Here is a 22,823-nt window from a genome sequence, read left to right as displayed (position 1 = left end):
GTCTTTTTCAAGAAGCTCTTTCTGGCCTTTTGGGGTGTGAGAGCCTGAGGCAGCAGCTGATCAATGTTACCATGTCTGCTTCTTTGGGACGTTCTAGGACCGTCGTTAGCTGTCCACCCTCCGGGTTTTACCGTTGCCCAAGGCTGTGGCTTGAGCAGAAAAACACCAAGGTTGGCTCTGGAACGATGGCCGTGGGCCGGGTCGAGGTGCCGTCGTGGCCTGGATGGGATGGCTCTTTCCTTTGCCGTGGGAGAGCGCAGAACCTGGGGCAGAGTTGCAGTTCAGAAGTCAGTCTAAAATGGATACAGGGCCTCAGGCCTTCCTCCTGGAGGAAATTAGGTAAAGATGAGTACAAAAGGAGAGAAGGCAGTATGTGTGTCAGAGACAGATACAGAGAGGGAGCAGCGCCCACAGTCCACGTTCCTTTATTTCCCAGATGGGTGTGGTAGGTGGCTTCCGTGCCAGGAGCAGTGTCTTTTCTCTTCCTCTCCTCCTCTGCTCTTTCTGCTTCTTTCTTGGTGGCGTCTCCACAGCCATCACAGCGGTCACCCCCGGAGCATCACTGGCCGGCACATGGAGCCCTAGGAACGGAAGAATTAGCACACGGCGGTCTGAAGCTTGGGCTCCCGAGTCCGGTTCAGGAATCCCCCTCAGTGACCTTGAGCAGAACGTGTAACAGTTTTGTCCTGGGCGACATGGGGGGAGGGGGTCGCTGCCGTGCTTCTAGGGCTGCCTGAGAGGCTAGAGTTTGTCACTCCACGCACAACACCTCACCCAACCCAGAGCCGTGCCTGGCACATAGTAAGTGCTCAGTAAACATCACCCGTATGCACACGTGGCTCAGACGTCTCCTTATCAGAGAGGCCTTTCCTGGCCGTGCTGTGTAAGTAGTACCCGCCTCATGACCCATCTACCGTTCCGTTCTCTCTTTAGTGATCTCTGGAGCACTTCGCACCATGTGACCCACTTGTGTATCTGTTTGGTGACTCTCTGCCGCCACCCCCCCCCCCCCCGCCCCCGAGCCCCACAAATGCAAAGCTTTCTGTTGCTTTTGTTTACCCACCCTGGAACATGGGTGGGTACCTAGTAAGTATCTCTTGCGTGGATGAGTGCCCATTTTAGAGACGGCCTCCAAGCCCAGAGTCAGGCACAGAGAGGTAAAGTAACTCGCTTAAGGCCACCCAGCTACAAGCAGTGGGTGAATCTGGATCCAGAGTCCCGTTTCCTGGGTGGCTCGGTTGGTTAAGTGTCCGACTCTTGATTTGGGCTCAGGTCGTGATCTCACAGTTTGCAGGTTCAAGCCCCACATCGGGCTCCATGCCGAATGTGCACAGCCTGCCTGGGGTTCTGTCTCTCTCTGTCTCAGTCTCTACTCCTCCCCCACTTGGGCATGCACGCGCGCTTCTCTCTCAAAATAAGTAAATAAATTAAAAAAAAAAAACAACAAACAAACCATTAATGCCTCCCTGCTGGTAAAACAAACAGACAACAAAACTAACTGGGGCCTTCAGCACAGCGCGGACGCAGTAAAGGTTAAGTAAAAGCTGCCTGTGGCGGCAGCGGTTCCCCGAGCCTGTCCCAGGACCCCCGTTTGGTTGTAGCCCAGCATTTGGAGTCTTAACTTGCCAAGAGAAAAAGCCAGCCTAGGAGGGGTGGTGGCCAGGCCTGTGTGCAGTCGCAGTGCCCAGATTAAACACGAGTGTGCCCCTTCCTCGTGTGGAGCCCGTTTCCACACTGAGCAGAAGCTTCTGGAACATGCCAGCTGCTCTTCTGGTTGCCCTTTTACAAGCCCCAGGAGGGGCTGCAGGGGTCTTGAGGGCATTATCCCCCATTATCCGGACCTCAGCCCAGTCGGCCTTCAGTAGGTTTTACTGTTACCATTTTTAAGACGAGGAAAATGAAGTTCAGGGAGGTGTAAGTCCTGAGGCTGAGATTCAGGCCTGGGTGTGCCAGGTCCCAACCCCCTCACACCTCTGCTCTGCTCCTCAGATGCTATAGCATTTGGATCCTGACTCATAAGCATTCATTGAACAATAAATATAGTCTAGGTGCTGTGCCTCATTTTGTTTCTTGTTTGCTCCTTAACGTTTTTTTAACACTTCCTCTAAATGCGGAGACTGTGCCTGTAAGAGGTACACGAGAGAGGATATTTGTCTCCTTGCCTTTCAAGTCTCTGGTTGCAGCATTGAGCTGTGAGGAAAGAGCCCAAGTGTTGGAGTAGCACTGTTCTGGGTCCAGGTCTGAGCCCAGCCTCTCAACTGCTGTGTGATCTATGCCCAGTAATCAGCCTCTCTGAGCCTCGGGTTCCCTATGTGTAAAAAGGAGCCCATACTTGGAGGGGACACGGAGGATTTGAGAGGTTAAATATGAAATACGGGGCTCCTGGGTGGCTCAGTCAGTTAAGATCTGACTCTGGATCTTGGCTCAGGTCATGATCTCACAGTCTGTGAGTTCAAGCCTCACATCAGGCTCTGCACTGAGTGTTTGGGACTCTCTGTGTCCCCCTCTCTCTGCCTCCCTCTCTCTCTCTCTCTCTCTCTCTCTCTCTCTCTCTGCCTCTCAAAAATAAATAAATAAAAATTTTTAAACTAAAATAAAGTAAAATAAAATAAAAAAGCATGCCGCCTGATGCACAGTTGGCCATCAGTGAGTGGTGGCTATTATGTTGCTGCTGTACCTAAATGTCACTTCTTCGTTTGCCTTGTCTTTGCCCCTCCCGAGGGTGAAGACCGGGCCTTATTCATCTTGGCATCCCCACCTTCTAACACAGTTCGTGGTACGTGGTGAATTTATGCCTGTTGCAGGCGACATGAATGAATGGAGGCAAAACCAAACGAATGGGCCACTGGTGTGTCGGGCCCAGTCTGGCCAGTTGTCGAGGGACGTGTTTCCTGGAGTCTTATCCCCGCTTGTCAGATCCAGGCCAGGACAACGGTGTGGTGGTTCCATTGTTCCCAGATAACATTTCCTATCTTAACGTCTCCCTGGGGCCGCCCTCGGCCACGCCCTGCCCTCCTGTCCTATCACTGATCCCCACTTGGACCCTGGTAGGTTCCACTCCGGCCTGCTGTGAAGAAAGCTTTCATGTGGCCGGCACTGCTCCTTGTCCCCTCCCCACCGTGTCACACCAGTTGCAGAAGGGGGCATTTCTCTCTCCGGAACTTTCCATGTTGCAGGGAGGACCTAGAAAATGTTAAATAAAAATGTTTTCCAGTAGCCTGACTCTTCTAGTGTGACCTGTGTCTTCCTGCTTGCACTTCACAGACGCCTTGTCTGATCAGCAAATCAGTTCTTACCCCCCGGTCTTCCACTGAGCAAGCGGAGCACAGAAGGGATGGGATTGCCGGTAGCTGGTGAGCGAGAGAGCCTAACCTATTACCAGCTCTGCGCACCTGACTGCAGCTCTTCCCACCGCATGTCGCTGCGTGATTGCATCTGTTGGTATCCGATGTCCTTGCCTATTTCCAGAAGAGATTTGACAGCTCTGTCACAGTCTTAATGATCCAGGGCCATCTCAATGCTGCCAGCTCAGTGTGACATCCCTGGGCAGATGTAAGGCGCCCAGGCGTTGCCCTGTGGGTGAGGAAGCAGAAACCGAGGGAGCCAAGTGCCTTTTGGAGATTACCCAACTGAGGGTGGCGCACTTTCCCTCTGCCGTGTTTCCCTTCAACTTTCAGATCAGTTGTTCTCAAACTGGGTGTAACGTTGGACTCACCCGAGGAGTTTAACAACCTTGCTGCCGGGATCCCCAGTCCCCCCACCACACAGGACCCGGGCATTGAGGTTGTAACATCTCCCCAGGTGTGGTTCTGTGGTGCGACGGTGTTGAGAAGCACCGTCTTAATGTGTGTTTATTTTTGACACAGAGAGAGAGAGAGCATGAGCAGGGGAGGGGCAAAGAGAGAGGGAGACACAGAATCCGAAGCAGGCTCCAGGCTCCGAGCTGTCAGCACAGAGCCTGACGTGGGGCTCGAACTCACAGACTGCGAGATCATGACCTGAGCCGAAGTCGGACGCTCAACCGACTGAGCCACCCAGGCACCCCGAGAAGCACCGTCATAGATCACACCTGCCTCAGGGATGTTGGGAAGCTCATGAGAGGCTGGCAGTTTCAGACAATAGCTCCAGCCCTCCTCAGCCTGAAGCCAACCTTGCCTTCAAGTTGCTCACCTTTGCTCAGATTCAGGACAGCCGGAGTCTCAGAAGAACAGACAGCGCCGAAAGAGGAAAATGGAGAAACGAGTGAGATGGGAACAGCCCCCAAAGCTGTCATGTGCTGTGCCCCTATCATGTGCCAGACACTGGCCTGAGCACCTTCCGTACATTAACTTACCTGGGCCACAGTTCACACACTAGCACTGAGACGCCTCTGCTGATATTACCCCCATTCCACAGATGAGAAGACTCAAATAGATAAGCAACCTGCTCAAACTGGTAGGGGCAGGGCTGGGATTTCAAGGCAGATTGCTGGCTCTGGAGGCTACTGTTTAACCACCATGTCAGTTGCTTTGCAGAATGATCTGGGAACTGTGGTATATCGGTCCCATGTGGCCAAGAGTCCCTTCATGGTGATGACGGGGCTAGAGGTAATCTGTCACTCTGCTGCTCAGGAGCCTCTATGACTCCCCATGGCTTCTGTAGAGGAAAGCCACACCATCAGCCCAGCATAGGAGGGCTGTCTTTACAGCCTGACCACTGGCAGGCCACTCTTTCTCACTCTATGTCACACATGATGTTAAGACATCTGAAAGTCCTCTCTCCTTTCTCTGCCTGGTAACCCCCTGACTCTTTAATACCTAGCTCAAATATCCTCTTTCTAACTCGTGCAGCAAGAGTCAGTGCCGCCTTCCCCTTTGTTCCCAAAGCTCTTGGTCCCTCCAACTGTGACCACATGGGTCACAGCCTTTCTCTCAGGACCCTCCAGTGGATGCCAACCTCTCCCAGGTAGGATAACCTCCTTTACCTTGGGTTCTACCTCATTTCAGCCAGGGAGATAGGTGTTCTTTATCTTCTGACTATCAGAGGATTTTCTGTTTGTAATGGATGCTTTTCTTCAAGGTGCCTCGGGCTCCAAATTGCATAATTGATATTTACTGTGTTTTCCTAGGTCAGGCTATGATTTTGGCAGAGTCCCGAGCTCCTGTGGAGATTTGCCTCTCGCCAGCCTTGGGCTATCTGCATTCTTAAACATCTCAGGGCCCAGAAGAATTTGACCAGCTCTGGGAATGGCCTGAATGAAGAGAGGTTGGTGTCTTGCTCAGTGTTCAGCTTGCTTCCAGAACTAAGCTACCATGGGCCAGAGGAGGAAGGGGCAGGAGGAGTGGATTTTTGGTGACCAGAAGTGAAATATGTTTGTTTCTTCATGTGCTTTTGTGGAAATGGCAGGAGTTGCTCACCAAAGAATAGTAAGGTTCTTTTACCAGAGCCCCACCAAGGTCTGAGGGAGGCAGGCACACACGGAGCCACCAGCTTGTCAAATGATGAGACACTGTTTATTTATTGACATCCAGTGCCTAATTTTTAATCAGATTACTGCATATTGTAAAGAAACAGGAGAGTATGACCCAAACTCAGGAGAAAATATAGTCAACAGAAAATGGAATAGAACGGAGCCAGGGTTAAATTTACACTTGCGTGATCAATTGATTTTTATTAAGAAAAAACTTCATTTTTCAGAGAGTTTTAGGGTCACTGAAAACTTGAGTGGGAAATACAGACAGTTCTCATACACTCCCTGTCCCCGTGTCCACACTGTCAGCATCCCGCACCAGAGTGAAACACTTGTTACAGCTGACAAATCTGTACGGACACGTCATTATCACCCAGAGTGCATAGTGTACGTTAGGATTCACTCTTGGCGTTCTATCTTCTCCGACAAATGTGCGACATGTATCCACCATCGTGGTCACATATGCAGTCATTTCACCGCCCGACACACCAAATCCTCTGTGTTCCACCTATTCGTGTGTCTTTAATGAGACATGATCTGAGAGCTCCCCAGTTCCAGATAGCTGCTGAAATCACAATGCATCCATGAAATGGCATACCACACGGCTGTTAAAAAAAAGAAATAGTGGCTTTATGTAATGCGGAACAATCCTGAAGCCATATTAACCTTTGTAAAGCAATATCAGCCTGGGGCGCCTGGGAGGCTCAGTCGGTTGAGCGTCCGACTTCAGCTCAGGTCATGATCTCGCAGCTTGCGAGTTCGAGCCCCGCGTCAGGCTCTGGGCTGCAGCTCGGAGCCTGGAGCCTGCTTTGGATTCTGTGCCTCCCTCTCTCTCTGCCCCACCCTCTCGCATTCTGTCTCTGTCTCTCTCAAAAATAAATAAACATCCAAAAAAAAAAAAAAGCAATGTCGGCCTTAACGTTGAGTAAGAAACGAGGGCAGAGAACGGTGTAGAGCGTGCAAAGAGCTGTTCTAACTGCCACCTTTCCCTGTCAGCCACCTATACTTCAGGCATCCACACTCAACACATCCTGTCGTTCCTGCCTCTATACTGACCTGTAAGTCCCAGGGGACAGTCTGCTCCATGAGGGCAGGGCCAGCTCTGTTGCCTGGGTCAGTCCCAGGGCCGGGCATAGTAGCTTTCCATCGGTGAGTACACGAAGGGGTGTACAGAGGGGGTGCGTTTTCTTTCCCCAACTTCCTTCTACCCACCGTGCTTCTGACACATGAGGTACAAGCCCCCGACATCCCCTCTCCCTCTCCTGCGCACTGGCCCGGCCTCCCTTCCTCTCTCCCTTGAATCTCTATGCTCGGCAAGCCTCGTTTTCCCCCAGGCTGCCGAGACGCAAGAGTTGAGGAGAGGCTTCAGGGGGACCTTGGAGACGATCGTGTGCGCAGTGAAGTTGGGCACGCCTGACCTGACTGACGAATGTAGGCGTAGGAGCCGGGCGACCCAGACGCAGACCTGATGGCATCCGAGTCCGAGCTCCGGCGTGGCCGCCTGTGTGACCTTGGCCATGTTCCTTAACCTTGCCGAATCTCTGTCTCCTGAGCTGTAAAAGGAAGCGAAAAAGGCCTCTCTGGAGGTCGTCATGAGGATTGACCGTGGTAGCCCTAAGTGAAAGTGTCCTCTGAGGGAGGACTCGGGCAAAGTGCTTATCGTGTAGGGAGGAAAGTGAGGAGGGCCCCCTGATGTCCTCAGGTGCCCCCCGCCTTCCCTGGGGAAAATCCCCACGGCAAGTCAGAGAGGTTCCAGTTTGCCTCTTCCTCTTTTATTCAGTGCACTTCTCTCGGCCGCCCAGGGCTTTCAGCTCAAGCAAATAAATTATCCTGCTCTGCTGGGCTCTGTGTTCTGTAGCCAGCCATATGTTTGAGCTTGATAGAGATTCTTATCAGGCGGGTAATATTACCCAGCGAGGGATGACATTTCTTATCAGAGGCCCTGAGGAATCAGAGATAGGAGCCCTTTCTTTTTACCGGCAGCCAGGCCTCGATGTTCAGGGCTGGGCCGGCAGGGTGGGGGGCGGGCCGGGGCGCTGAGTGGGCATCTCGCGCTGCACTGGGCGTAGGTTGCCCCCCGTCCCTTCCACGTGACAACTGGCCACTCCCAACAGCTTGCCTGCCTTTGAGATGTTTGCAGATGATAGAGGCAGGGCCGGGCAGGGGGTGTGAATGAGGAAGGAAAGAGGGGATGTGAAGATGCTAGATCCCTTGGGGGTGGCTGGCGCTTGTGGGGGGAGAGCCAGGTGGCCTCCCGCTGCAGAGCCCGGGCGGGGGGCCTCTGCCCCCTGGTTCTGCAGAGTGGCGGCTGTTGAGGCTCTAGTACCCTCCACGGTCTTGGCTGGGGGAGTGGCGAGGTGCCGGGTCACCTCCTTGCCCCCCTCCAGATGCCCCCTGTCCTCTGCCCTGTTCTGTGACAAGGAGGCTGTCCTGTGTAGGTGCAACAGGACGGATGCCCCACGGGGCTCCTGGGCCCTCTGGCTTCTGTTTGGGAGGTGAGGTGGGTGGGCAGGAAGGGGGTGAGGTCAGGGTACTCGTTGGCTTCCTCCTGCTGGGTCCCTAGTTGATACAGACAGGTCTACACAGAAGGCCCTGCCCTGCGTCTCATTTCTGAATCTGGCGGGTACCCATTGTGTGATATTAGGTTGTTTGCCTCTTGCGCCTTGGTTTCTTCATCCATAGCACAGGGTGACGCCGCATCTCTTGCTGTTGCTTGCCACATGTCTTTGGATCTCTCCGGTTTCTCTGCCTCTCTTTTGCCCTGATATCTGGAGGAAGGGGCACTGCTGGGTCCCCAAGGGCCCGAGGCCAGAGCTCACTGCAGACGAAGCTCCAGTGTGGGCAGAGGAGGTGGGAGGTGACCGCATGATTTGGGGACTGCAACCTCTGTTGGGGATACGTGCTCCTCCTGATTTTTGGGAAGTTCTGCCCTGTGCAGCCCCGCTCTGCAGTCATAATCTTGCTAGCATCAGAAAGGGAAGGAGAAGTGGTTTCTCTCTCCCCCTGGACCCTTCCCAGCCAGCAGTCCTGCCTCTGCTTCCTTCCCGTTCCCTCCATGTCCTGCTTCCTTCCGTCTCTCGGTCCCGCCCTCTTGTGGGGTGGGCTGAGCCTTCAACCTCGCCTCCCGACAGCCAGGTCCAAGTTCTGAAAGCCCAGCTCTGACCCTGTCCCTCTCCCAGCCTCCGCTAAAGCCCACCTCCACGTCACCCCACCCTGTGATCCCATCCCGGTCACCTCTGTGATGACACCTCGCATGCAGGGTTCATCTCTTGTCTTTGGAACTGACCATTGTCTTTCTTTGACTTGTGTACCTGATCCTGTCGTTTGTCTTGAGGGGACCACAGACAGGGCTTGGTTCTTCCCCAGCTCCGCCAGCTGCTGGCTCTTTGACAGCGGGCAGGTCACTTCGCTGGTCCGAACCCCAGTGTCCTCAGCTGGGACTGGGACTGGGAGCTCCAGCACGGAGGTTCTTCTGAGAAGAAGGCTCTTACTGGGGCTTGGCCAATGACAGGCGTTCAGTGAGTGAGGGGGTCCCCTCTCTCTAACCGACCCTCGGATTATCCAAACCCTGCACATGCTCAAATTCTGTTCCACCATTTGCTTTCCCGCTGGGCTCTCCTGCCTGGGGGTCATCTTCCTCTGTTGGAAAGACTCCATCTGAGCGCCTCGTGTCTGGACAGCTGGACTAGACCTTGTCTCTTCCTGCCTGTGTCTGTCTTCCCAGCATGATGCAGATTCCTTTAGGGCACCACTACCATGCCTGGTCCTCGGCTTGGCCATTGATTTGGTGATTGAGCAGTTTCCTCCAGGGGAATGGAAGACAATCACTTATTCCTTCATTGGACCCCGTTTGATTGAGTGCACATCATGTAGCAGGTCTGTGCTTGGCACGGAGTTGGAAGGGGGCACAAAACGGAGACCGCCCTTCTGGAGGCCATCCTCCAGTGAGGACGCTGCCCTACCCAGAGTCTGTTCCAGGCGTGGACTGCAGATCTGGAGGGACATGGTCCCTCCCCGTAGGTAGCTCAGAACCTGAGGGGTTGGGGGCGTGGGGGGAGTTCTGTGCCCAAGGAGAGGATGCCTTCCTTCACACCCCCTCAGATCAGAGCTTGTGGACCCCCCTCAAAATGCCACTTGTCAAAATGTGGAGTATCCAATCTGCACGTGCTTCCCGCCATGGCATCCCTTCCCACCGAGAGGGTCAGCTCCCAGGTCAGCAGCACCTCTCATCGTGGACCTGCATAGCCCTTGTTAGGTAGATCCTCTAAGAGAGGTGTTCTAGAATGTTCCAGCTTGGCCGATCATGAAGGTACCCTGAGTACTCATGCCAGGCCAGCTTGTCCCCAGCCAGGGCAGTGGGTAAGAGCCAGCCAGCCGACCATCCTGGCTGGCTTGTGGTCTCTTTCCCTGTGAGCCTCTAACATCTGGGCCTGGAGCTGAGTTTATTTTTCCTCCACTGCCAACACTCTTAACCAAAATCATCCTCATCTTCCCCGTAGCTCACGGCAAGAGCTTCCAAATTGGGCTCCCTGGATCCATCCTTGTCCCCCTGTAGTCCTGTCTCCGCTCAGCAGCCAGCACAATCTTCCCAAAATGTGAATCAAATTGTGTCTGTCCCGCCAAACATACCAGGGCCTTCCCATTTCTGTTCTTGGGATAAAACCCAAAATCCCCCACTGGGCTCTGCATGAATTGGCCCAGATGTCTCTCCTCACTCACTATTCTTTTTTTTTTTTTTTTTTTTAACGTTTATTTATTTTTGGGACAGAGAGAGACAGAGCATGAACGGGGTAGGGGCAGAGAGAGAGGGAGACACAGAATTGGAAACAGGCTCCAGTCTCTGAGCCATCAGCCCAGAGCCTGACGCGGGGCTCGAACTCAGGGACCGCGAGATCGTGACCTGGTTGAAGTCGGACGCTTAACCGACTGCGCCACCCAGGCGCCCCTCCTCACTCACTATTCTTTAGCCACACTGACCTCTGCTGAGTGATACACCCCATTCTCACCCACCTCAGGGCCTTTGCACATGCCATTTCCCTGCTTGGAATGCTCATTCCCTCTATTTTTTGCATAGTGAGTGTCTTCTTGCCCTCCGCTTCTCCCGTTGTTTCCTCCCACTGCTCTCTGCTTTTCCTTCCTGGCATGATCTGTCCTGATACATTTATCTGTGTTTGTTTCACATCTGTCTGCTTTCATGAGATCCTGAAGGGGCAAAGATGAGGTCAATTTCGCTTACTGCAGTAAGAATAATAAAAGCCAGTGCTTTGATCCCACTGACCATGTGCCAGGCACTGTTCTAAGTTTGAAGCTGACCCAACCATATAAGCCTCCTAAGACCCTCTTGGGTGTAGATGCTCTTCTTGCCTTCATTTTACAAATGAGGAAACTGAGGCACGGAGAGGTTAAGTCCTGTGACCCAGTGTCCCATCGAGTAGATGGTCAAACAAGAATTCAAAACCACACTGTGCTCTAGGGGTCCATACTCTTAACCCCTCCGGGCAGGCCCTTACTAGTGCTTCCCCAGAAGGGATGTTCAGGGAATGGTTGGTACATGAATCAAAGGGCCACTTGTCCCATGTCTTGGGGAGGTCCTCACTGTGGTGTCTGTGCTGGATCCAGGACTGGCAGCATGGTAAAGAGGAAGGGACCTGGAATGCAATCAGGGTCCCTCTGTATTCACTAAGCGGTGATTGTAGAAAGTCTCTACTGAGCCGTGATGTTCTGAGCTCAGAGGGGAGTGGTGCTTGCACGGGGCACAGGAGTATCTGGGAGTTGGGCTGAGGGCTCATAGTGTGTACCCACAAAGTATCCTCTGCCCTTGCCCTCTTGGGGGGCTTCTCATCTCTGGGGACAGGGCCTCACATGCATTGTTTTTCAGGTGAAAGTAGCTTTCAAGCTGGGAGGGAGGAGACCCCTCCCAGCAGGGGATGGCCTGGACTGGGTGACAAGGACAAGGGACAGACACAGTTCTTGTAGGATACGGAGGGTGGCCCCCATGTGTTCTCTCATCCTTGGCATGTCCTTGCCATAAAGTGGTGATTTTGCTGACTTCCAGTTGCAGGGTCAAGTGTGGGGGGCTTCGGGTGACCCCCTGCCTGTGCCACAAGATGGAAGGGCCCCCAAGAGCATCCTGTGTCTCTGGACGGGACGGTGAGGGGCCGCCACCGCGACCCTGTGGCCTTTCTAAACAGATGCCCACAATCGTCAGTTTGACTTTCTGACCCTTTCCAGGAAATCCCTGCTCAGTGCCTTCAAATAAAACTTCTCCCTAATACTTAGTTCTGAGCGTTGTTTTGTTCTTTTCCTCTCTCCTAATCCTCCCTCCTTCCTGATCCTCTCTCCAGGGCCCTGCCTTACACTCTGCTTCCCGTCCTTCCACATTATGTGGGTGTCGCTTTCTCTCTGCTTCTCTCACTGCCCCTTTACCTCACTCTGGTCTTCAGATAAACAGCTTTCAAAGGAACCCACGTGCTGACTTCTTGGAGACTTGCCCGCCTGGCATCAGATCCAGCCCCGCACCCCGAGTCCCCCCCCAACCCCCCCTGGCAGGGGGAGAAGGACATTTGGTCCTGTAACCACCCGCCATAGGCATCTGACTCAGCCTGGATGCTTCTCATCTCTGGAAGGTGCTCTGGCCCCAGGCTGGACCTGACAGCAGGGCCTGGCTGCAGTTTTCACTGGTGACCCCTCCCAGTGCCTTCTTCTTACTTCTGGAGATCACTGCAGCCCCTGGATGCCGCTCCTTCTGTCCCAGAAACTGTGACATGCAGAGCCGTGGGGCCCTAGCTTCTCCACTTAGTAGGTGTACCTTGACCAGCCTCCTGAAGCCAGACTGGATTCTGATCCTCGCTCCATTATTTACTAGGAGGGTGATCCTGGATGAGTTTCGTAAGAACTCTGTGCCTTGGTTTCCTCATCTGCAAAATGGAACGCTGACATAGCGTCCGCCTGCGGTGGACTGAACTATGGGCTCCAGTTCTTCACTCCCCCGTAATCAAATTAACACGAGTACACCTTTGCCACAGCCTCCAGGTGGGCAAACGCACTCCTCCCCGCCACGGCTTCCGTCTTGGCCTCGCGACTTGTTTTGGCCCGTGGGGTGTTAGCAGCATGCCTGGAGCGGAAGATGGAAATTGGACAAGGTTGGGCTTCCTTTCTCACGTACGTTTCATCGTGGCAGCAGGCCTCTGATGGCCTCCAATCCACAGAGGATGAGAGACGTGGAGCGGATCCTAAACTCACACCTCGAGTGGAGCTGAGCTCAGACAAGCCCCCCCCCGGTACCAGCCGGAGCCCAAGCTGACTGGCAGGCATGCGAGTGAGAAACAGACGCTTGTTGTTGTTTGCCTTGGGCTGGGGTGTTTTGTTACACAGCATCCTTGGAGCCATAGTGGACTGCTACGTCGCCTCGTAGAGTTTATTGTAGGAACTTTAACTGAGTGGGTCCATTCATGTATTAGATTTCTATCGCTGCTGTGACAAATTGCCACCCACTCAGTGTCCGAAAGCTGTATTATCTTACAATTCCATAGGTTAGAGGTCCAACGTGGGTTTCACTACGCTAAAATCAAGGAACACAGGGCTGGTTCCTTCTGGAGGCTCTAGGGGAGAAGTGTTTTCTTGTCATCCCCAGCCTCTAGAAGCCCCTTGCATTCCTCGGCTAGTGGCCCCTTCCTCTGTCTGCAAAGCCAGCGACATAACGCCTCTCCATGCCTTCCTTCCATGGTCACCTTTTCCTCTGACTGACTCTTCCCATTTTGGATGCTTCTGATTATATCGGACCCACAGAAATCACACAGGATAATCTTTCGCTTTTAACGTCAGCACATTAACTTTCTTCTCCTCTGCCACTTAAATCTGCCTTTGCCACGCAACCTAACTAGTCACAGGATTCAGGGATTGGGGTGTGGGCGTCCGCAGGTGGCCGTTACTCTGCAGACCACAGCACACTGGGCACTTAGAGCGGGGCTTCACGTGCACCGGGTACTTTGTACCCACTGGCATGACTTCCAGCCTTAGCATTCCCATTCACGAGATGAGAGGTGATCCCATCTGGCGTCTATGTGGGCTTCTCAGACGGGCTTTGTTGTGCTGGACATGGAGAAATATTCCATCTCTTGGTCCTGGATGGACTGGAAGCTTATGAGACAGGAAGGGGACAAGGTCAGTTTCCTAACTGGCTTTGGAGCAGACCAGAGGTTCTTCAGGATGCTGATAATGCTCCTGATTAATGATCATGGCAAGTCCCCCGTGGTCCTCCCTGTCAGTCAGCATAGCCCCCCCCCCCCCCCCAGCACAGGATTGGCGGAGTGACCAGGAGGGCTGGGGGAGGCCAGGCCGGGGCCAGCCCATATCTCCACGTACCCAGCTGATTCTTTCCTTGCACTTGACAAGAGGTCCTTCTCCTCTTCCCACATAAATGGACTGCAGGGAAAAAGAAACTTCCTGGCCTGCCTGATACCATCTCTAAGGAGGCAGAGGAAACAAAAACCCATTGACAGTGATAACCTCTCGCCAGACTTCTGTGTTAATGGAGGGGCTGCAGCTGGCTGCAGGACGCGTTCAGAGGTGTTGGTTGGGTGTGAGTTCCCACAGAAGGGGAGCTAGAATTCAGTGTGTGAGAACAGAATGGGAACAGTGTGGTACTAGGAGAGGAGCCCAGGTTCAAGGGTTCTTGGGATTTGGAGGTTCCATCAGTGACTTACTGTGTCGCCACCAGAAAGCAAGTGACGCGTTCCGTCCTACAGTTTCTTCATGGTGGCCAAGTGGAGTTCACAGGGCTTTCCCCACAGTTGAAAGGAGATGCTGTGTAATGATCTTTGCTGGAGATGAAGCTACAGAGAATCATGGGAAGAACTTGACGGTTCTTTGGACGTCAGCAAACTTGCTTGGGGACATGAGCCCAGAGAGGTGACGTATGATCCACGGTCACACAGCTGCTGGGGAGTAAAACCAGGTCCTGGAACCAACCTCAGTTTCCGCCCTCCTTTTCCTTCGGCATCCCGTGTCGCCATCTTTGTTCCTGACACCTGTTGCCTGAAGCACCCCGATCTGTTTCAGCCGTGCCAGTTGACCTTCTACCCTAAGCTAATCCCTCGGTGGCTTCAACATGACCAGTAGCCTCTCACCACGTACTTTAGGCATCCCACGGTTTCACGTGACAGGCTCTGGCTACAGGCCTCGTTCATATTGCTAATTGGGTGACCCATGATGGTAAATCATGACTGGGGGCCAGGAATGTGGGTCCAGGTTTGCAGGGCTAAGGGGCACGTGGTGCGGGAAATGCAGCGTGATGGTTACTTTCATGTGACCACTTGGGTAGGCCATGGTGTCTACGTATAAATATGCATACACACACAGGCCCCTGGTTCTTTTCTCTGGAGAGATCGGAGTAGTCTGTGCAGTTAAAACAAGCCAGATTTAGGGCCACATCCAGGAACTGCCACTGCGTAGAGAAAATTATTAATTGACCTCATTGGGCCTCACTGTCTTTGTGGGTAAAACGGAAATAATATTAATATCTGCCACGTGAGTGGCAATAAAGACTAAACAGGACAGTAACTGTAAAGCACTTCACGTGCAGCCCGGCAAACAGCGCTCAGCAAATAACGCTGTTTATCGTGAGATGTATACTGTCTGCAAAAGCCACGTAGGTGCATGAATCAGTCTACTGGCTGTCCGACAAATAACCCCAGAACTTTGGGGTTTAACACCAGGACTGTTTATTTTTCGCGGTCTTGTGGGGTGCTTGAGCCCTGCAGGGTGGTTCTTCTGTTCCACTTGGAGTCAGTGTGGCTGCGTTCACGGGGGGAGCCCTGCGAGGCCGCGTGGCCAGAAGGCTTTACGTGGGGCCTCAGCCAGGATGACTGGGGCAGCAGCTGAGGCCTCTCGCTTACTCTGAGACCTTGTCATCATAGTCCAGACGGACCTTCTTTTCCAGTGTGGCAGCTGGACCCCCCCAAGTGCCTGGTGTAAAACCTGCCCGGCCTCCCTAGGGCAAGGCTCAGAACTGAGACGACATCACTTCCATCACATTCTGCTGGTCAAGCGGTCACAGGTCAGCCCAGATTCAGGGGCAGGAGAAATGGATTCTCACTTTGGAGGGGAAAAACAACATGCGTGTACAGAAACGGGAGGAATTCTTGGCAAGCCTCACCGGACGCAGCCAACCCCAGGGCCTAAGTTGCTTTTAGAGTTTATGACTCTCAGCCTCTACCGTTTAACCTCTTGGGTTATCTGTCCTAATCTAGTGAGTACCAGCAGGGACTCTGGAGCCAGACTGTCTTGTTTCAGATCCAGCCTCTGCCACAGACTAGCTGTGTGGCCTTAGGCTAGTTTCTTATTGTTTCCCCATCAGGAAAATGGGGATAATATTAGTACTAAGACAGAGCTTGCGTGAGGATACACCCACATGTGTATAGGCAGGTGTACGTATACAGATATGCATGTGCGTGTATGTGAATGTGCATGTATATGTGTGCACAGCCAAGTATGTCTGTATTTGCGTGCACACATGTGCGTATGCATACGAATGTATGCACATGCGCGTGTGTGGTTGAAATTTAGGACATTGCTTCTAAAGCTGTTTCCCTGTTTGTATGTTTGCAGCTTGCCTTGGCCCTGGACACAGGTCGTGCTTTTTTTTTTTTTTTTTTTTTTTTTTTTTACAAAATACTAAAATTGGACCTGGGAGTTGGTCCCCAGCTGGAATTGGGACTGAGTGAGCCCTCCCCAGGCCAACAGCTGGCACCTTCACTGCAGGAGCAGTTCCCTGGGCCGGGCCTTGAGAAGTGGCAGTGTCAGTGGGTCCTGGTAGAATGCGGACAGTCCTCGGCCCCGTCCCAGGCCTGCTCAACTAGTTGCTCTGGGGGGACCTGCACAGGGACCACACTGTGCTGCTTCTGTCCGTGGCTGCTTTCCCAGCTGCCTTCGCTGGTGCCACCTTCGGTCTCTGATGAAGTCCCTTTCCTTTTTCGTCCCCCCCCAAAACACCTACATCTTCTGCTCCCCCAGTCGGGACCTCGGAGGGGTCCACACACAGGCCTGGTTTCGTATTTGGACCTTCGGTTTTATTTCACTTTCCCACATCACTGAGAAAGACCTAGTATCCTTGGCTCACCTTTTGCAGGCTGAGCTGAGGTCAGGCTTAGCTCTGGGTGGCCCGACCACCTGGGCCTCTCTCCCTCCCTTTCATAATGAGCTGATTTCCCCCAGGGTACAGCTTCTGGGCAGGGTGACCCCACCACTTTGTTCCCTGAGCCTTCCCACTAGGGGGGAAGAAACCCAGCTATCATTTATTGATCATCTATGCTATGCACATGTATCGCTCTAATTATTACCCTGCAGGGAAGATATTATTATCCTGAAGCTAAGAGATAATCAGCAATTTACCAAAGGCACCAGCATTTAAACCCTTGTCCACCTAACTGGAAAGCCTTTTTTTTCTCTTCACCATACTGGAGGTGAGATATGAAGGATTTCTTTTCAAGGCCGTAGGTCCTAAATACTTCTCTTTGTATGTGCACAAAATCTTGCAGAGAAAATTTTTTTCCCCCAATTTAAAATGTGCCGACTGTCCTTGGGGTTACAAACATGTCCCAGAAAGTCAGGAGCTGGCCGAGTTGGAAGGCACATATGACGTGAGCCCGGCCAGGGTGCGGTGACGGGGAATCCCGCTGCTACTCACTGCCCTCCTCTGTTGAGACTTTCAGTTTGTAAACATGTTTTCTTCCCCGCACTTTGGCATCCATCATGACTTAAATCCCAGGTTGTCAGCCCTTGTAGAAAGGAGTTCAGATCTTGGCATTAAACGGTGCCCACTGTGTGTGCAGGGCTTTGCCACCGCAGAAGTCTTCCCGAACCTCCGCTGATCCACAGAGCTTCCCGGACAGGATGTCGGCCTCCCCGACGAGAAAGATAAAGGCCAGAGTCTGAACACCAGCCTGCTCATGGCTACCAGGACCTTTCTCTGTCCAGTAGCTCATTAGCTGAGAGGCCGCGAAGCAAATTGAGGCCGCATTCAGGTTATGGGAAAAGACCTCTCTTCCCTCTGATGATCTGGCGGTCCCTCTGCAAATACTGCGGGACATCTGAGCCCTGAGTGCACCGATGTGTTTACCTGACCGGCCTCCCCACGACACCGTCTGCCTCATCTGCCCCCATTCTTCAGCACGTATCCCCGTCCGTGGCCTGTGGCAGACACTCTCTAAGGAGGCGCTGGATGAAGGGACGCGTCGCACGTCCTGTTACCGACGAGCCGCTTGGGGAGCACCGAACTCTTGCCGGGCCCCCGGCTGGACTTTGTTTCTTCTTACAAAGCACCGCGTGTCTATTCCAGAAACATCTCCAAATCCACACACGCAAAAGGAGGAAGCTAAAAAGGCTGCTGTTATCATTCAGAGGTGACTAATTAGCAGGGCGGGTGTATATGCATATGCATATGCACGCACTTGTAACAGCACCTTAGCGCACGCGTTTGTTTGCCCGTAGCGGTGTTACTAAGTATGTGATGAATATCCTTCCCCGTCTGCACGCACACTCCTGCTCCTTCGCTCCATCCGACTGCTGGGACACGCAACCTCGCCATTGTTCAGACAGCAGTGGCAGGGGCCCTCCAATTCTTCTTGGGTGTCTGGGGCACTTAGGAATTCCGCTCTTGTCCCGTGACAAGCGGTGCTTCCGTGAATACCCTCGTAGTTAAATCTTCGCGACTAGATTTTCCTGTTTTATGAGGATGTATGCCCATAAGGTGCAAGAGGCCATTTAGGCCCCTGCGTGCCCTTCGGGAGGCTTGGCCCGGCTTCTCCCTCCGCCACCGTATGGGACACCGCCACGTCTCTGAGCCCACCGCCGCAGGGAAGCAGGGCGGACGTGCCTTTTCCGGCCTCTTCTCTCTGACACTTGGCGTTAACACCAGACGCGCGGTTACTATTCCCAGCCTGCGTGTCCCTGCATCAGAGGACCTTCCTCACCACGGGCTGATATTGTTGTCCCCCTTCCGGCCCTCGCTTTCTGTAACAAACGTCTCCAGTTAATTCAGTCATGATTTGTGGTGTTTGGAGCTGAGCCTGAGTGGGTCTGGCTCCCTGGCATGCCCTGGCGGCCAGCGCGGTGTTTTCTAACGGTCAGAAGCAAGAGCTCACGACCAAAAGACCTGGATTTACCCCTTTGCTCACTTAAGGCTTTGCTTTCTTACCTGACTTCTCGTGTTACCTGCCTCGCACGGTCAAGGTGAGACTTCCGTGAGATACGGTACCCAGAGGGCACAGCACAGGGGTGACACGCAGCCAACGCCCAGCTTCTTGTTGCTTGGGGTGTGGTTCGTGGGTGGTGAGTGCTTCCTGTGTGCCAGGCACTGTTCTTAACCGACTGAGCCACCAGGTGCCCCTGAGCCAGGCACTGTTCTAAGTGCTTTACCTCTGGAGGTGGCAGACTGCAACCCACGGGCCCCATCTGGCCCACCATCCATTTTTGGGTAGCCCACGAGCTGAGATTGGCTCTTCCGGTTCTAAAGGGTTGAGAAAAATAATCAAAGGAAGTATCCTATTTTCTGACACGTGAAAATTACATGAGATCAGATTTCATTGTCCTTAAGTAAAGTTGTATCGGAACACAGCATGTTCTCCCTTTTACGTATTGTCTCCGGTGGCTTTGACGTCTGATGGTGAAGATGAGTAGCCAGCACAGAGATACGGCATGGCCCACAGTGCCCCCAAAGTACTCACTATCTGGTGGCCCTTTAGTTTGCTGGGTCTCATATGAACCCATCTAATCCCGCGTAGGGCAGGCTGTTAACTGCCAACATCTTCACTGCACACGTGGGGAAGTGAGGTTAAGAAACTGCCGGAAGCCGGTCCCCGGGTGGCTCCGTCGGTTAAGCGTTCGACTTTTGATCTTGGCTCACGCCGTGATCTCACGGTTCGTGGGATCAAGCCCCGCGTCAGGCTCTGCGCTGTTTGCACGGAGCCTGCTTAGGATTCTCTCCCTCTTTCTCTCTGCCTCTCCCCGTGTCTCCCTCCCTCTCCCCCCTCGCTCTCTCTCAAAATAAATAAATAAACATTTAAGAAAAAAATTGCTTGCAGTCACACCCAGCTTGTAGGTGGTAGAGTGGGGGTTTGGTTCCCAGAGCTGGGGCTTTTAATGTTTCCACCATAGGGTAGGTTATTGGTCTTTGAAGGTGAGGGACATGGGGGAGGGAGAGGTGAAGGCAGGAGGTCAGGAGTGGGAACCACTTCCATTGGACCTCAGAGTTTTGTTTTGACCTTTCTCTCATAACCGGCTCTTCACCACCCACCAGCCCCAACCCCGCCTTCCCAGTCTCCTACTGTCACCTGCTAAACACAGGACCAAACATACAGAGGTATTCAATATGCCCCTAAAAATGCAGTCACTTTAGAGCAGAGAGATAATACAAGGCAAGACTAGATATGGCTACGTGCTTTCTACTAAACACAGACTTCATAAAAGTTGGAATGCATGAATGGATCTGGTCAATAGGTCTTGGATTCTTCAGAGTTTAGACTCTGGAGGTAGGGCAGGGACCCCTGGGAAAATCAGGAAAGCCATGGACATTCTCACAGGAAGGAGACCTTCCTGGGCCGTTGTTACGCTCCCCAGGTGGCACCAGGTTCTTGGGCTACAGTGTCAAACGCTTCTTCTGTTAAAATCCCCCCACGGGAAAACTGCTGTCTTTTCCATGGCTCCACTTTGGTTGATTCTGAATGTTTGGTTTCTTGCAACGGTTTTGCTGAGATATCACTCACGTAGCATACAATTTAGATATCATACAATCTTGGAATATTTTCACCACCTCAGAGAGAAGACGTGTCCCCATTTCGCTCTCACCTCCCTACCCGCCTTCCCCTGCACCCCCAAGGCCTGAGCAACCTAGTATTTCTGTTGCTATGGATTTGCCTATTCCGGACGTGTCGCACAAATGGAATCATACAATATGTAGTCTTCTGTGACTGGCTTCTTTCACTTAGTGTGATGTTTTCAAGGTTCATCCACTTTGCAGCATGGGTCTGTACTTCATTCTCTTCTGTGCCTTAGTGACATTCCATTGTGTGCATGAACAGCATTTCATTTGTTCTGTCATCAGTGGATAGATACTGGGTTGTTTCCGGTTTGGGGCCATTATGAATGATGACTGCTTCTCTGAAGGTTCATGTGCAGGGTTTTGAGTGGATGTGTGTTTGCATTTCCTTGTGTCTATATTCCCAGGAGTGGAATTGCTGGGTCATGTGGTAACTCTGTATGTAACCTTTCGAGGAACTTCCAGACTGTTCTCCAAAGGGCCTACGCTGGTTTTCATTCCTGCTAGGAACTGTGCATTCTTGCTCGTCATTGATGCCTGTCTTTAAAAATCACAGGATTTCACTTTCTGTAACTTTCAGAGCACACAAAATTAATGAATAGTGCTAGAAATTAGTACAGTGGTTTCCTCTGGGAGGAGGGCAGAGACAATTAGAAAAGGCACAGAGAGGGGCGCCAGGGTGGCTCAGTCGGTAAAGCATCCCAACTCTTGATCTCGGCTCAGGTCATGATCTTTTTTTTTTTTTTTTTTTTTCAACGTTTATTTATTTTTTTGGGACAGAGAGAGATAGAGCATGAATGGGGGAGGGGCAGAGAGAGAGGGAGACACAGAATCGGAAACAGGCTTCAGGCTCTGAGCCATCAGCCCAGAGCCTGACGCGGGGCTCAAACTCACGGACCGTGAGATCGTGACCTGGCTGAAGTCGGACGCTTAACCGACTGCGCCACCCAGGCGCCCCCAGGTCATGATCTTAAGGCTCATGAGATCGAGCCCTGCATTGGGCTGTGCACTGGCAGTGTGGTGTCTGCTTGGGATTCTCTCTCTCACCCTCTCTCTCTGCTCCTCCACCATTCTCTCTCTCTCTCTCTTTCAAATAAATAAATAAACATTAAAAGAAAAAAAAAGAAAAGGCACAGGAAAACTTTTGGGTGAGGGAAATGTTTTATGTCTTGGAGGTTTAGTGTTTTTGGTATATGCATTTGTCAGAATTCATCAGAGTGTTCATTAAAGACATTTCACTGTGTGCTAATTAAGCTTGAATTAAAAAACAAACAAACATACAAATTGAAAAAAGCCTCGGTGGAGGGAGAGAAAGGAAAGAGTATAAGTTATCTCTGGACATGACTTATCTTACCCACCTTCCCCTGGACAGAGGGCCTGTGCCTGGCAGGCAAGGCCAAATGTGAAAGGCTTTTAATTGATGTGATTAACTATGTCTCAATAGGGAGCCTCGTTAACACCAAAAGGGAGGAAAGGAGGTTATTTTTCACTCTCCTAACTAGGGGAAGGCTGGAAGGGAGTCCTGGGGGGCACTTGGAGGGCTGGTCCCTGCAGTGGGGGAGGGGCGGGGGGAGGGTCATTTTATCAGTTGCTGCAAAACCTAGCCTCCATTTGCGCCTATGGAGAGGAGGAAACCCACCTGAAATTTTGGTGGGGGTGGATGTTTTTCAAGTCCGCATCATTCACGAAAACACAGTGGCGGTATAGATAGAACCCTCTATAACCCTTCCTTAAATGCACTAGTGGCTGTTGAACAGACCATAACAGGAAACAAACAAACAAACAAAAAGAAGCAAATGGTTTCATCTTCCCCCTTAGACTCTGCAGAGAAATTTATGGATTGACATAAATTTACAGAAGATCAGGATCAGACAAACATCATTAATTACTCACATAAAATCAGTGTAAAATTTTTTATAAAATTGCAAAAATTGTATCATTTTATTTGTAGGTTAGAAAAAGTACGTATTTGGCTAGAAAAAGCCTAGGAATGTAACAGCCATTATTTTTGGAAGGATGTGATTATAATGTGATTTGCTTTTTTCTGTTGCTTATCTGTGATTTATTCTTCTCAATGACTGTTGATTGCTTGTGAGTTCAGTTGTTTGTTAAGAAGTTATTTCTTCTCTCTCACTGGTTGGAGAGGTCAGTTTCCATAGGCTCCCCTCTCTGGAAGAAACTCTCCCCTCCCTCCCCACCAAGCTTCCAGCTTACGAACTTAAAGGCAGCACTGAGTAAGTATTGAACGTGATCTTCGGGTTAGCCAGGTGAGGGTTCGATCGTAGAGGATCTTGGGCAGGTTCTTTCTGTGTCTTCGTTTTCTCATCAGAAGAATGGAGCTGATAATATGTTCCCTGATCGATTGATGGGAAACATACATGAGAAACCCCCAGCACAGGACTTGGCCTTAAGTATCAGTTCGCTCCTTTTCCAGCCCCCTTTTAGCTTGGTACCTTCCTGGTACCTTGGAAACTAGCACTCAGCATTATGGTCCAGGTGACTCCTGATGGTTGGGCTGTATTTCTTGAATCATTGCAGAAGCTTAAATACACCTGCACA

General features: G+C 52.0%; 1 long non-coding RNA gene across 36 annotated transcripts in view; it reads left to right on the top strand.

The window, feature by feature from the left end:
- LOC147571837 (uncharacterized) overlaps window positions 1-22,823 on the top strand; it is a 372,786-nt gene that overhangs the window by 208,461 nt on the left and 141,502 nt on the right. The window contains exons 4-5 of one of the 36 annotated variants that reach the window (XR_015246968.1): window positions 3,265-4,944; window positions 5,108-5,244. The exons of 34 other annotated variants lie outside the window; for them this stretch is intronic. This is a non-coding gene — a long non-coding RNA (uncharacterized LOC147571837). The remainder of the gene's footprint in view (window positions 1-3,264; window positions 4,945-5,107; window positions 5,245-22,823) is intronic. One more of the 36 variants, XR_015246969.1, reaches the window with a different exon arrangement.

This window comes from Puma concolor, chromosome F2, assembly GCF_028749965.1.
Source record: "Puma concolor isolate L17-30 chromosome F2, mPumCon1.1.hap2, whole genome shotgun sequence".
In the NCBI taxonomy this organism is placed as follows: Eukaryota; Metazoa; Chordata; class Mammalia; order Carnivora; family Felidae; genus Puma; species Puma concolor.
This window is presented reverse-complemented; position numbering and strand designations above follow the sequence as displayed.